We start from the raw sequence: 15555 nt of genomic DNA, 5'->3' as shown, positions 1-15555 counted from the left end.
TTTACTCTGCGAAAGGAATACTGAATACCTAGGAAATGAAAGATTAGCTATAGAAAAACGACGTGGGGTCACGGTGGTAAATTGCCAGGGTATCGAAGTAGGATTGCCAATTAGTTTGGATCATTTATTATTTGTAGAGAGTGAGATTAGGTATTATTGAAGTAAGAATAAATGAATTTTCAAATACATATAATCATCAGAAAATGTTTTTTACAGTTGATAACTTTTTAACAAATTCCTTACATTAATAAAATGATGTATTAATGTAGTAACAAAGAATGATGGCGAATACATACACCAATGAAGGTACATAGACTTAATTTTGAATGATTTTATAGCCTAAGAAATAAATACCTAAATTATTATGGAGGATTAATCAACACTGATGATAATAAATAATTTTAAAATATTTTTCTGACACTTTTTTGTGATGCTTGCAATTTTATTGAACACTATTTTTTAGTGTTTAGGAAGTTTCTAAAATGATTTCAATCTTTATGCATTTTATTTACCACCTACAAAAGTATTCATCAAATCATGTTTTGGAATAAAGATGCCAACCTTCGTCGTTTTGTTTCCCTTCGAAGGATTACGAATCGCATTTGCTGTAAGTCGAGGGTCTTTGAGCTGCCCCTTGGACTGATCTTTCACCCCCATGAGTCCTCTTGTTCCGAATCAGAGTCAATGCTCTTCAGCACTCCGAGTTCCACTTGTGCACATGCGAAAAATCGGCACTTTGCATTTGAGTTGGCCCTCTTCTTCGTGGCCTTTCCTCTGAGTCAGAGGCGTATTTTGAGATTTGCACTTTTTTTGTGCCGCCGTATTTGTATTCGTGTTTTTTGAATAGGGCTTTTGGGGCTGGGAAAACATGTTGAAACTTTTAAGCGGATTATAATTAATGCCGCGAGGCATTTTCTTTCTTTTTATCGCTGACTGTTCGCGTTTAGCGCCCTCAACGTCGAACCAATCGAAATCCGCCCAGTCGGATATAGCCGGAAATCAGGAATCCTTTGACTCGAATCGCCTGCCATCCCGCCTACCCTCCAATTATTTTTCAAAGGGACGGGAGTAATGGGGGACTGGGTGCCCGTAAATGTTAGTCAAAAATAATCCTAATGAAATAAGTATGGCCCGTAGCGGTAATTTATTTGAATCCTTTGCCCAAACCCCCGCATTTCGGCCCATCTCAGCTGCTAAATTGGCCTCGGCCTCTTGGGTTAGGCTTTGGAATTGTCTCAAGTTTTGTTTTTGTTGCGCAATAAATTCATTTTTTGTCCTTAGACATGTAAAACTATGCATGAGGACAGGCTGTGTATGTGTGTGTGTGTGTGTCTTGGACTTAATCCTTTTTGTTGTTTGCTTCATATGTTGATTTGGGACCATCATCAGGTGAGCTTTCTTTTGCCAGCAAAAACGACAGGGGCCAAACCTCAGACGGAGCGTTCGAAAATCTTTGCAGGACACACACACCGACAGAGCCAACGGCAGGATGGCCAGGACTCTAGTTAGTTTCAGGTTGTGAATGGATTTTCTTAAGTGGTTCTAAGCTTTGTCTGTGAAGCAAACCAGAAAACATGCTTATACATGCGGCCAAGTGGCTGAAGAGTTCAAGAGTCCATGAGTCCGTGAGTCGGTGAGTCCAGAGTCCCCAGAAGGGGACTGGGGAAAAAGGACTCTAGTGGCATTAGCAAGCTGCTCAAGGAGCTGCAGCACTTCATTAGTTTTGCGAATTTGCGGACAGGGAGCCTGAGACAATGGCCAACTGCGAGGCGAACGATAATTGAATGCACAAGGGGCTGGGTCGAAGACGGGCAAAGCCATGTGCCGGGGACAAATCCCTACAAAAGGATTATGATGTGTATTTTTCGGCCAAATGACTCTTAGCTCTCAACGAGCGTCCAAGCCAATGCAAAGTTATGCAATCGAAGAAAGCAATGATAAATTGATGGCAGCCGGATTAGGCCAAGTCCGAGAAGTGAATAATTAAGGCGCAAAGAAAGAACCTTCGGAGCTCAAGGACTCGCCAGCATCTCAGCGATGCAAATAAGCAGAAATTTTTGTGGAACAGGATTAAAATTATGAACTGCAGGATAAGGCCATGCGTGCACACAAGGACGAGCGCTCGCCACAAAAGGATTTTCCATTTGTCAAATACTATCAAGTGGCTGGGTGAAGGACGCCCAGGCAGCAGACACAAATAAGGGATTTAAATGTCGATAATGTCTGCAAACAAGCGCAGCCGGGATAGAATTCGGAAGGGGTTCCTCCGGGGTTGGATGTCCAAAAATCAACCAGAAAGCAGTTGAACCGAACATAATCGCAGCCGCAGCTCGCAAAAAGAAAAGGCGAAAGCCAAAATGGCAACCAAGAAATCGCTCATGCCTCTGGCATACACCCGTAAACCGACTCAGACTGCGTTTGTTTTAAGCATTCCGAATTGACCAAGTGGGCCACCCACTCTGGATCCATACTTAAGTTCCAGCAGACAAAGACAAAGCCACACACAGACCAAAGGGAACTGAAACTGCAACTGCAGCAGCAGCAGTGGAAGCAGAAGCACAGGCCATGGAAGCAAAACCAAAGGCAACCTTAATCACTTTAGTTATCAATATTACTTATTTACGTTGCTTCTACTTAGCGCTTAAGACGCTTTGACTGTGTGACTGAATTATAGGCATGTATACATAAATGCATGAATATGCTAAGGGCGACAGGGGAGGAGAGAGGGGGGGATGGAGGGAATCGGCTAGCATTACGTTTAAATCTTCCTGCTTAAAGCCAAACAAAGTCGCTGGTCGACGGAGGCAAAAGGAGCACAACATGCGATCTGTGCCATTGATTCAATTAAAGCGGGCAAAAAGAACTCGAAGCGAGTCTGAACCGAGAAACCAAGGGGCAATCCCTCGATGACGACTTCCTGATACCCAGTGCACCTATTTAAAATATCATTTGGGTCATGCTGATAGAGAGGCTAGTTCTGAAATCAATCAGATGCGAAAGCGGTCGAAATTGAACAACTTAAATACATAACATCGAGATTTTACAACATTAATATACTTTTCATATAGAAGTGACATAGAATGATATGTTTCAAAGTTTTTTGAATACTTTTAACATTTTTGCGAATTGGAAATAAATTGGTATTTTCTGGTTCCAATTTATAATGGTTAATAGCTTAATACCTTCTTGTACTTTGTACATTGTTTATAAGCACATCAATTTTTCTTTTTTTTCTCTACTTATACTTTTTACTTTATCATTAATCAATTTCCTTATCAATTGAAATTTAAAATCGTCACTATCTGATTTCCATTTTTGCAGAGAAAGTAGCTCTTGCTCTGGAGTAAAATAAGTATACGCCTAGTGGCTGTCAGTCTGATTTAAACCTTCTCGCTGGCAAATGAGGAAGAGGAAGCCGGGAGCAGAAAGGAGCAAGGCTGAACAAAGGCCATATATATCACTGTATTGATTAATATAATCCGCTTGAAGACGCTGGCAGCCACACGGCGAATTAAGTTACATTCGGAAAGAGAGAGGGCGATACCGCCCCCCTTGTTTCGAGCGGTCCGCACCCCGGCTCAACCACCTGCCACAGTTTTAAGTACAAGTTAATGGTGCTTATGCATATTACCCTTCCGCCCCCACCCCCACCCCTCTGCGCTTATTAATACCCACAACTGATTTTTCTTCTCTGTCCCGCTTATTTTCCTTGCCGCCGAAGTATTTTATTTTAAATCGATCCAATGGCAAAAGCGTCTTTTGTATTTGCTGCCTCTGCGAATGCGCGCCGGCTTAATCCGCTGCCAATGAACTGCGAACTGTGGGAAGGGGGGAGGTGGTGGGGGGACCGAAGGAGCTGCCAGATGAGCGGCTTTACAGAGGCGGCGGCGGAAGGGAGAGCTCGGGTTTATTAGTGGCCCACAGACGTCGACGATGTCCTACTCAGGAGGCAAAAAGGATGTCGACGACGTCGCCATATCGCATTGGTATTTTGGCATTTGGGCTTTGTCTGCCCGGGGGGACGGGGGGCAAGGGGCGAGGGACGAGGGATGAGGGGCTTGGGTTGCCCTCAGAGGAGGATGAAATTTGATCCGGCTGCGGTGAGCGCGTAGCATTGTATTTGCATTAAGCGTAACCTCGCCTCGGAACGGGGAATTGGGATGAAGGGTGCGAGACGTCGATACGCGAGGCTGCCAAGGAGCTTAATTTGAAGGGGATTTACGCAGTGCCATTATAAGACCCGGCTCCTCCTCCCCCCCTCCCCACACCCCGTTATTATTTCCAGCCTTTTGTTGGACGACGCGCTGCAGAGATCTCTGAACTCTGGCCGGGATTAGGTTAAATATCTCAACAGATTTCTTCACTAGTTGCGGATTAAGTGCCGTGGACAGGGGCAGATTCCCTAAGCCTTGGCCACAAAAGCCAAACCGCAAACACAGTAACACATACGAGCTCCCCCGGCTGACAGCTTAGGTCCGAGCATAGAGCTCTCCTCCCATGTCCGCCTTTCCCAACTTAAAATCTTAAACATTTATCCGCGCGTATTATGTGGCAACTCCGGCTAATTGCCGCAAACACGACGCCAACAAACACTCGCCTCGTGTTTGCGCGGTTAGCTTTACCCCCAAACAACAATCTCTGTGAGGTCCAAATGCCCAGTTAACTTTTCTGGTTTGTTCTGTTTCTGTTTCTGATTCTGATTCTGTTCCTGTTGCCTTTTAGCAGCTATATCAACTAACACAGAAACAAGCGACGGAAACAGAAACAGAAGCACAACGACAGTGGCAACACCATCTGCGGCATTCAATTTAAGGGGATTAACTGCTAATTTTTTGCGATTTCGCCCAATGCCAGCGGTATTCGAGTTCATTTTTTTCCCAGCTCCGCATATGTATGCATGAGCACTCGAATGTGGGAGCAATGCCGTGGGGCTTTTACAGTTAAATCTTTGGGGATTGCAGTCACACACACACACACACAGGGACACATGACACTCAACCGCCTGTGGAGCCAGTGAAAAAATGCAGCAGTTAGCCAACTTTAAGGGTTCGAGGTGGAGCTCTGACTATGAATACCAAATCAGATAATCAAATTAGTCAAAAGTTGCCGTAATCTCTAAGCGGTATGGGGCTGAACCATCCGGCGGAATAAAAAGGGATGAAGCCAGCGAGTTGGGTTTTAATCCGAAGAGGGATTCACTTTTTAGGCGTAATGAGCGAAACCACGCTACCTAATCACCAGCGAGCACGCTCGAGGAGTCACTCCGGGTAATATAATCTGATATGACGGAGTACTCTAACCAGGGGTTGGCTAATTAAATGCCTTAGAGTACTGTTGTAATGAGCAGATATCGCGAGATTAATCTAAAATTTCTAGTGCAAAAAGCTTTGGGTTAGGGTTGAACATGTTTTTATCATATGCTTAGATATTTCTGAACTTCGGATAAAAGAAAACGGATTTAAAGATCGAAATCAAATTTGCTTGGTAACCCATTTTGAAACCACGAAATGCCATATGGTAATCAGTCAGCCTTTGCTAAGCAACGTCGTTGTTTAAGGGGATTTAGGTACAGCTTCTTTAACGTTATTTTACTTACAACGTTTTTAGAGTCTAACAAATGTAAAAAATAATATTTAATTGGTGATAAATATATTATTATTTATTTAATTTGGCTTAAACGCAAAACGTACACCCACAAAATTCAATGGACGATCTCCTATCCTTAATAAAAACCAAGAGAAATCCAAGAGAAATTATTTGAAAACCTAATGCTGGTTTTTTGTTTGCTTATATACATGTTGAAGAGTTAGTAATAAATAATAGAAGCCTATAAACGTGTTTGTTTGCTACCCTATTTACACTGTACAAACCAATGAAAACGATCATATACATATGTAATTTTAAAATACCAAATACTATGTTACTAATCGCAATCGATATTAAAAGATCGTATACCTCACAGTTCTTTGAGATCAATTATTGATCGATTAAAGCCATACTATTTGTTTTCTTTTAAGAGCAAGCTACTATTTGAAGACCTGTACTATGTACATACATGGATGATCCCGTCTAGACCCCTAGCTCAATTCCCCTTTTCACTTATCCTTCTCCCAGGCTTTATTTTATTTTCACAGCCTCGCTCCTTGTTTGTTTTTGCTCTGGCTTTTATTTTTTTGCGGGTGATGGGTGGTGGGTGAGCGTGGCTTAGGTCAGTGGGTTGTCGGGCTGACGGGCGGATATAGTGGGTGGGTACTTTTCCCAGCTCCAACCTGGTCCCTTGGGCACTGGGGATGAGCTCTGCCCGACGGCTCAGTTCGGTTTAAGTGCCAAAGCGCGCCGTGCATTGTTGTTGCTGTTGGCAGCTCTCCCTTGCCAGCTTTACTTGGCATCTGTGTGGGTGTGTGGGTGCATGGGTGTGTGTAGCTGTGTGTGTTGGTGAGCTGGTGTCTGCCACTGTTGAACTGGGACAACAACAGCAACAAAGCAAAATCTAGTGAACTTCATAGGGATTAGCCTGCACGAAAGCAACAGATTTAAAAGCTTTCGCTCTGCTTTTTAAGTTCATTTGAGCGCTTTATGTGTGTGTGTGCGAGTGTTTGTTTGCTGGTGTTTGCCAGTGTGTTAGTGTAGCCTTTGTTGACAAATGCGACTTGACAGTGGTGTGGCAAATCTGGTCTGCAGACTCAAAACACACGCTCACACACCCAGCTGTCGGGGTGTTAAAAGCGGAACTCAATGGCGGGATCTATTGTGTGCCAAGTGTCCTCACTATAAGTTCCTTAGTCACTTTCTTACAGGTCACATAGTTTCATGCAGTTCACAGTTCACAGAGATGCATTCACTTAGTATCCTAGCACACACACACATTGTCACACATGTCCCGAGCCTCAAACATAATCCAATTGCTGGCCATCAAACATAAACAACATACACCAATAACCGGCGCGAACTGAACGAAAACACTGGGAACACAGCGAAAAGCGAAAAGCAGTAACACCAACCTTCTTCCAGCATGTTTGGAACGATACTAAAACCGAAAACGAAAACTCAGAGAGTCGAGGAGAGTTCTGCCCCATGCAAAGGCACTCACACAGGCAAGGACGTCAACACCGATACGGATACAGGGGGCAAACGCTCGCATACAGATACAAATGAATAGCAACATGTGGCTCTGGGCTCTCTCTCTCTCTCGCAACTCACACACACACTAGCCAGCCACCCCACTCTCTCTCCTTCTCTCTCTCTGTGTCGGCCTGTCTCACTCGCTCTGCCGTTGAGCCCTGGCCCCGCATTACGCTTATCAAAGTATATCTCTGGGATTATACGAAATGAATGGAATTAAGGATTAATTTCCAAGGGATGTCATTTCGTTTTGGGATAATGCCCCGGCTGTACGTGTACGTGTATGTGTGTGTGTGTGTGCGTGTGTATCTGGGTGTTGGTGTTGGCAGCAGCTTAAGCTATAATGGATTCGGGTTCACAGTTTCCGTTGGCGAATGCTGAAGCTGTCGCAGGCGATGCGAAGGTTTTAGTTATAAAAATACACCGGAGTTTATAATGCCAAAGCGGGTTATAGAACAGTGGCGTGCTAACCTCGCATAAAAAGTGGTTAACGTTGGGTTGATGATTATAATGGATTTGGATTGGATATAAATACAGCTGAAAAATATGTGAATCATATTGCAAGCTCGAGAAAACAATGTTTCTGTGTGTACTTTACAATGAAATCATTTTAGAGGTAATTACTATTTGGAATTTTATTACTATCACTAATTTATTAGATGTATTAAAAAATAAGTATATTTATAAAAATCCCAAAACTCTTTTCGATTTTTTTTAGCTATAATTATAAGAAGTACATTTGTGTTAGCCGAATAATGTTACAAAATTTATTATATCCTCTAAGGGATCATTACTAGGTTATTATTTTTTACTATTTCGGAATTAATCTTGATCAACATACAAATTATTTTATATGTAATGATTATTTCTTTGTATTGCCCCCCTTTTACGCCCATGACCATTCAGCGACGCCGCTGTTCATTATAATGCCAAGCGATCCATAAAACGAAGAGTTAAATCCGAAATAATATTCCCGCACGAAATTAAATCCCTCGCCCACACGGCCACCAAAAGCAAACGCAAACGCAAAATCCCAGCCCCCACAGCCGGTCCCCGCCCCCCTTAAATCCCCCGCCACTCCGCCACTGTTTGCATGGAAAAAAGTTAATCTCCCAACAGCAGCAGCAGCAGCAGCCGTCGCCATCGACTCATCCGCAAACCGAGACTCGAAGGGCGGGCGGCCAGAAGGGGGTGGGGCTGGGCCAGAAGGGGGCGGGCTGTCACTGTGCGTTGCTGTCGCTGTGTGGGGCCCTCCAGCCCCCAGCCCCCAGACCCCCACGCCTCACCCCCCATTCCTTCCGCCCAAAAACCACCGAACGCCCTTCGAAAACTCCAACTCATGGCATGCTTTTGGGCCTTTTTCGGTTGCAGTTGGCAGCGACGTCGACGCGGGCAGCTTTAGCTCTGCCGGTTTAAGGATTAACACAGACACACACACTCACACACACACAGGCAAACACACCCAGACACGAACGGACCGGGCACCAATACTCGGACAAATAAAGCACACGCAATGCCCAGAGCACAAAATCGTTGGGATTAATGCGGGATCTACTTTATTGCGAAAATATGCTCGACCCAACGAAAAACGGTGATGTTGATGAGGGGTAGGGAGGAAAGTGGGAAAGGGGGTAGGGGGGCTACGATTTGGCATTGGGCAGTGTGAGTATATGTGTGTGTCCGTGTTCGTGTGGATGCGTTGCGTTGCGGCATCGCCTGGGCATCCATGGATTGTCAGTGACTTAAACGAATTGGGATTACGTTGCGTATGATTCATATGGAGGCTAAAACAACAAAGCACCAGACAGCCACTGGCTTTAAACAACAACAACAACAACAATGCAAACTGTGCATATATATGTTTGAATATAGATGTATTCGTACTTATAGGCAGCATTGGACGGGCATTCGAACGGATTACAGGCCCACTCCCCTTACCCCACACCCCGCACCCAACTCAACCCGAGCCCACTACATTTCGACGTACGCTGCCCCTTTCCCGAATCGCTGGCGGAGCACAAATTGAAAATGGACAATCGCCTGACCGACTGCCAGCCTGCCAATATGCCAGCGCCCTGGATAATCCCCTGCGCGATCAATAAAGCCTGCTGGCACACCGAGAGAAAATTCGGTGGGCTAGGGTAAGTTTTGGGATAAACGAGTTACATCAAAGGAAGCTTGCTACAGTGCAACAAACTTTTGAACTTTTGTTTATAATGTAACCATTATAATATATTTTTACCAAACATGTTTCGTTCATATTGGGTACAAAAGACATTTGCAAAACTATTGCTTTTTAAAGTTTTCTGAATTTCAAGTGAATTTGCGAATTTAATGTTACATATTTTAAATCATAACTTTATGATGCTTTTATAGTAATTTTAATCATTTCAATGAATGGTCTTGGGACTTTAGTGTTATTTTCGTAATAATTACAAAATGTATTTTTAAAGAAGGAATTTCAGTGTATCGTTCTTGATGCTTAACACTTGAATAAAGTAAATAATTATTTACAATTTATTGAACTAAATATTTATGAAGACTTAATTTATTTATATTATAAATCAAAATAATAAATTTAGTACCCGAACTATGTTTTATATTCAATTGAAGATGCCCTTAAAGATTGATTTGGTCCCTAATAGTGGTATTTCTTTTTATACCCTTGCAGAGGGTATTATAATTTTGGTCAAAAGTGTGCAACGCAGTGAAGGAGTCATCTCCGACCCTATAAAGTATATATATTCTTGATCAGGATCACCTCCTGAGTTGATATAGCCATGTCCGTCTGTCCGTCTGTCCGTCTGTCCGTCTGTCTGTCCGTCTGTCTGTTTCTACGCGAACTAGTCTCTCAGTTTTAAAGATATCGAATTGAAACTTTGCACACACCCTTCTTTCCTTTGCACGCAGTATATAAGTCGGAACGGCCGGGATCGGACGACTATATCCTATAGCTGCCATATAACTGATTGATCGGAAATGCCATAACTTTGGTGTTTGTAAAGTTAGGAAGTTGGGATTTTCTATGGGTTTTATATTTGGCCAATCAATCCGACCTACCAAATTTCATAAGGATCAGCCGACTATATCCTATAGCTGCCATATAACTGATTGATCGGAAATGCCATAACTTTGGTGTTTGTTAAGTTAGGAAGTTGGGATTTTCTATGGGTTTTATATTTGGCCAATCAATCCGACCTACCAAATTTCATAAGGATCAGCCGACTATATCCTATAGCCGCCATATAACTGATTGATCGGAAATGCCATAAGTTTGGTGATTGTTAAGTTAGGAAGTTGGGATTTTCTATGGGTTTTATTTTTGGCCAATCAATCCGACCTACCAAACTTCATAATAATCGGCCGACTATATCCTATAGCTGCTATATAACTGAACGATTGGAAATGCCATAACTTTGGTGTTTTTAATGTTAGGATGTTGGGATTTTTTATGAGTATTAAGAATGCATCATATGAATAATTTTGGAGAATATAATTTACAGAGTATTCTGCAAGGGTATATCAACTTCGGCTCCGCCCGAAGTTAGCTTTCCTTTCTTGTTTTTTTCTCTTCATGTTTTCCTTTTGTAATTTTTCTTTCAGTGTCTCAAGGTTATTCACATGTTCTGCAAATCCGGGCATTACCATTTCTCGCAGTATATCGCCTGCAGTTGAGAGTTGTCTGCCGGCAGTTTGGCAGGATTGCCAGTCGTATTGGGATTAGCATCCCCAAAGACCTCGACCTCGACTCGCTCCCAAAACTGGCAACTGTCTGGCCCGCCGTCTAACCCACCTGGCTCACACACACACACTCACACTGGCGCACGCATACCGACACAGGCACGGAAAAGGACACGCACACACACACACACAGACACAAGGACGCATTAGCTGGCGGCCTAATCCCGACGTCGTTGCCATTGCCAAAGCACTTCAAAAGCAAAGGCAAAAGCGAAGGAACAGGAACAAAAACAAAAGCTTAAGGAGCTGGAACAGGAGCAGCAGGGGTAGAGGGGGTAGAAGGGGTAGAAGGGGCAACGCAGCGCGAAACGTGAAACTTCTCTTCATTTGTGTCTGATGGGATTAGGGCTAAAGCCAGATAAAGGGATAAGGGATTCCCAAATAATGTCGTGCCCTCAGCTCGAGCAACTCGGTCTGAAACTCGAAAGTTTTTGGCGCCAAATTCGCATGCAAAGCAGGCAGCCAAGTCGGCGAAAGAGCTGGCTATATGCGGATAGAAAGAGAGGGAGAGAGAGAGAGCGAGAGAGGGAGAGGAGGTGGTGTATTTACCCTTTTTTGGGCTGAACGTTCACCGGGTTCAGGAGGCTTAGGTCGCAGGATAAGTCGCAAACTTGATGCTTTCGCCTAATGTCCTTGGGTGGTCCTGCTCCTGCTCCTGCTCCTTCCCCTTTTTCCTGATGATGATGATTTTGTTTTCGCTTGTGGATTATACAACGCCCAGTTGCATTCGCATTAGTTGCTCTCGCCTGGTGATTTTCCCTAATTCCCCTAATACCCTCTATGTGTGTGTATGTGGGAATAGAGTTAAAGTGGAATATTGAATGTGGCGGAGAGTTGGGGAAAATTCAATATTAAGTGACAGGAAATAAACGGTTTAGCAGCAGCATTAATTGGCACTCTGGCATTTGTTTGGGGTTTAATAAAATCGTAAAGGATGCCTGCACAGAATCTCAAGAAAGTGTGTCCTTCAGTCGGGGGCTTATGTTAAATCCCAATTGCAGCTGTTGTTGCCACAACGGAAAATGCCGAGTCTTATAATATTCATAATCGAACCCCTTGGCAGACCTGGTCCTTGTCTAATTACAAATGTGCTGCCAGCATAATTCCACTTGTATATTATTAGATACGCACTTCCACATATATTTACTCGCACAAAAGCGCTCAAAGTTAATGCAAGTGATTTATAGTTGCTTTTCCTTGTGCATGTACTTCTGTTTTGATAATCGCACAGCACACAGGCAGTATTTATTCGATTATAAACCAAAACGCACAGAGATCCTTAAGCCGCTCGAATCGAGCTGCAAGTTGCTCGGGGGACGTTGCACATTGCAGGTTGCAAGTTGCATGTTGCCGGTGGGGTTGCGGACTCTCCGGCTCATCGCCCGTTGTGGCAGCTCCGAGAGTTCGATTCGTGCTCCTCTCCTGCATTTAAATCCTTAAAATTTGTAGTTCTCTTTGTGTCAGGGATAAAGGGACCAACTGGAAGTGGAGGCGCAAGCCACCGATGCGAAATCTCTTCTCACAGATACACGTACAAAAATGAAATAGTATTCTAGTGGAAATGTTTATCAGAAAAATAATAATTGATCTAATATTTAAAATGTTAGAAAATCAAGATCATTATATGAAGATGTAGATTTGAAAATATGGTTTTGGGTATTTTAAGGGACCTTTACGTTGAATTGAAAAATGTTTTTTCATTAAAATGGTTTAAAAAATATGTATGATAAGTAAGGTTTCCTTAAAATAATTTCATACGCAATTTATTTTTCAGGGACCGTAATAGTTATACATTTAAATTTATAAATTTTAAAATAAATCATTATATTTGTTTTTTTGTTCCAAAATATTAATGAGAAGCGATTGATTTTTTCTACGAGACATGTTATACAATGTTGTGTACGAACCAATGATCTCATTTTTCTCCGTGACATGCAAAACATATCGCTTAAGTGAAAGGTTACCCTTGAGTTTGTCCTCTGCATTTTGCAGTGCACTCGATGATGGTGGCTTAACTCAATCAGCATCACCTGCAGCACCTGCCTTCAGCTCCTGGCGATGTCCTGGCCAAGTGTATGCCAGTGTGTGTGTGTGTGTGTGTGGCTGGTTGGCAACAACCGGCTTTTATCCTGTGGCTCTAGTTGCTGTTGTTATTGGTGCCCGGGCCAATCCCTTTTTGCTTATAATTCGGAAATGTTGCCTCCTGTTGCTTTTGGCATTTATTCGCATTTGTATCTCAATCTGAGGTTGTATCTGTATCCGCATCTGCATCTATGCTCTCCGTCAGCACATATGCCGGAATGGGTTTTTGGGTTTTAGGATGTGATTGGGCAGTGGGTGGTGGGTGGTGGGTGGTTGGGTTTTGGGAACCGGCTTAGGTGAGTGGTATCATTCAGCTCCGCACTGGCCACTGTGCATAACGCTTAACACTTAAGCTGCAGCCGCTCAACCGCCCACCTGTCGCCCCAGCGGATCCATCGGCCCAGGGCTTAGCCACTCCTCTCACAGGTGAGTGAGGTGAGTTCAAACTGGAGTCCGAATTAGACTTCGAGTGGGAGTCCAAGTCGTAGCTAGTTTTGCGTGTGATTGCGAAACCGGCTGCTCCTTCTCCCGCTTTTGAGTATCTCTTATCCTGCAGCAGGAGCAGTGCGTTGCTTTTGTGTCGCCTGATTACCGGTAGCACTCCACAGAATTCGGAAACCCACTCGTTGGCTAAGTGAGTGCGAGGAGCTGGCTGCTCGGCCGAGTTACTGCCCGGCTTTGGCGGCACTTGTGCGTCCATCAGGGCTTATCGGCGGTGCTCCTCCTCCTCCTCCAGCCCACCATCTCATTATACAATCCCGCCTCATATGACATCTGCATAATAGCCGATCGAACGGGTGCCGTTGACCATTTTTTGAATCCTTGAGCGCGTGCTTATGTCCACAGAGTCCTGTATGCATGGCGCCTGGCTTATGACACATGGGGATGCAGCTGCTGCAGTTGCTGCTGCTGTTGCTCCACTTTCGGTGGCCAAAAGCAACAATGATTCAATAGCAGGGTCAAGTGGGGGAATCGGGCTGGCCGTATGGCTGTTTTTCGTTGCCCGAACGCGTTGATCCACAAACGTGTCGTTAACTAAGGCGCAGTGATTTTCAATTGCAGAGCGCGTCGCCGGCATGGGTGTGTGTTTGCATAGGCTTATAGGTGCCAACAGTGTGGCACAACTGCAGGGCCAAGGGGCCTGGCCGGCCACAGCCACAGACTGCATATTGACAAGTGCAGCCGGGTGGGGATTTATTAAGGCTAACGTATGAAAATGTTGCATACTAAACTCTGCATAAATCGAAGCGCAGCAGAGACAGCAGAATCGCAAAAACAGGAGCATAAAAATAGCCCCGAATGGAAAAGCCCAGCTGCCAAGGGGGGTGGCACTGGGAGGAGGGTGGTGGGGGGTTTTGTGTTGGTGTTGGGATCTGGATGGGTGGTGCGGCAGGATAAATATCGTGTTGCGTCGCTGAGCAGCTTAGGCGCAATAAACACGCACACACATTCGGAAATATGCACAACAAAACGCATCGAAACAAAACAGATTTACATATGAACCCACACACACACACCCACACACATGTGCAGCTGTTGCAAATGGCTATGTTAAATGACAATAATAACAAAAACAGCAATAACAATGCCAAATGACGGCAACAATAAGCAAACCAAACTGCACTGAGCCCCATCCGTAGGTCGTAGGATACGGCATCCATTGGATCCCATTCCATTCCATCCACGTTTTGTTGTGCAAATCCTCAAAATATGCTACAAAGCACATTACACAGATACGCACCCACACACACACTCACACACAATTCAGAAATTCACAGCGACAAAATTCCAATCAAATCCTCTCTGTTGCAGTTGGCAGTGGGTTTAGGCTCGAAGCCTGAGCATTGGCGAATTTCGCATCGAAAAGAAAGCTTAAAGTTTACCGGGGGTAACTTGAAATATTAACAATGATATTTATCGCCTAAGTCAATTGTTTGGCCAACTATCTGCGAAGGCGAAGCCACAAATTGGCCCCGACACATCCACCAGGTTATAAACGAGCGAACACCTGTTGAGCCAGCGCACACGTGCGCCCACATCCTGCCAGATTGCGTATACGCAGTGTGTACCCGAGAGACGAGAGACTGAAGCTAGGGCAAACAAAAGCAAGGCACGCTTCCTGGCCTGCATCCTCCTCGGGGGATTCACTCCACAAGTGGGTGCTCACTTAGCACCCAACCAACCAACCAACCAACCAACCAACCACCCAACCTCAATCCCCCCCCCCACACACACTTTCTAACCTGAAACGAATGTTTGCTCGCACACACAGACCTTCCGTAGACACATATAGACACATAAACAGACGCAGATACAGATACACATCCGTACACAAAATAAACGTTATGAATGCTTCATATGCTTAATCCAGGGGATTTCGATGCATATACGAGTGTGGTGTTTCTGTTTCTGCTTCTGTGTCTGTGGCTGAATGGAGCCAAGGAAGCGCCTCGTGCTCGGGCTGATATCGTTGGTATGCAAAAGGCTTCACAGTTTCCATTTATATCCGGCAGATACTCGACGTATGCATCCGCAACGAGGTGGCACAGGTTTACTTCTGGCCATGGCTAAACTATTGATGAACCAAACAAGATTACCACGGCCATTGCT

At 44.3% G+C, this 15555-nt stretch overlaps 1 protein-coding gene across 1 annotated transcript in view; it reads right to left on the bottom strand.

The window, feature by feature from the left end:
• LOC108053323 overlaps nt 1–15555 on the bottom strand; it is a 47332-nt gene that overhangs the window by 10108 nt on the left and 21669 nt on the right.

This window comes from Drosophila rhopaloa, unplaced genomic scaffold, assembly GCF_018152115.1.
Source record: "Drosophila rhopaloa isolate 14029-0021.01 unplaced genomic scaffold, ASM1815211v1 contig_115, whole genome shotgun sequence".
Classification (NCBI taxonomy): Eukaryota; Metazoa; Arthropoda; class Insecta; order Diptera; family Drosophilidae; genus Drosophila; species Drosophila rhopaloa.
The sequence above is the reverse complement of the archived record's forward strand: the minus strand, read 5'-3'. Positions and strand labels throughout refer to the sequence as shown.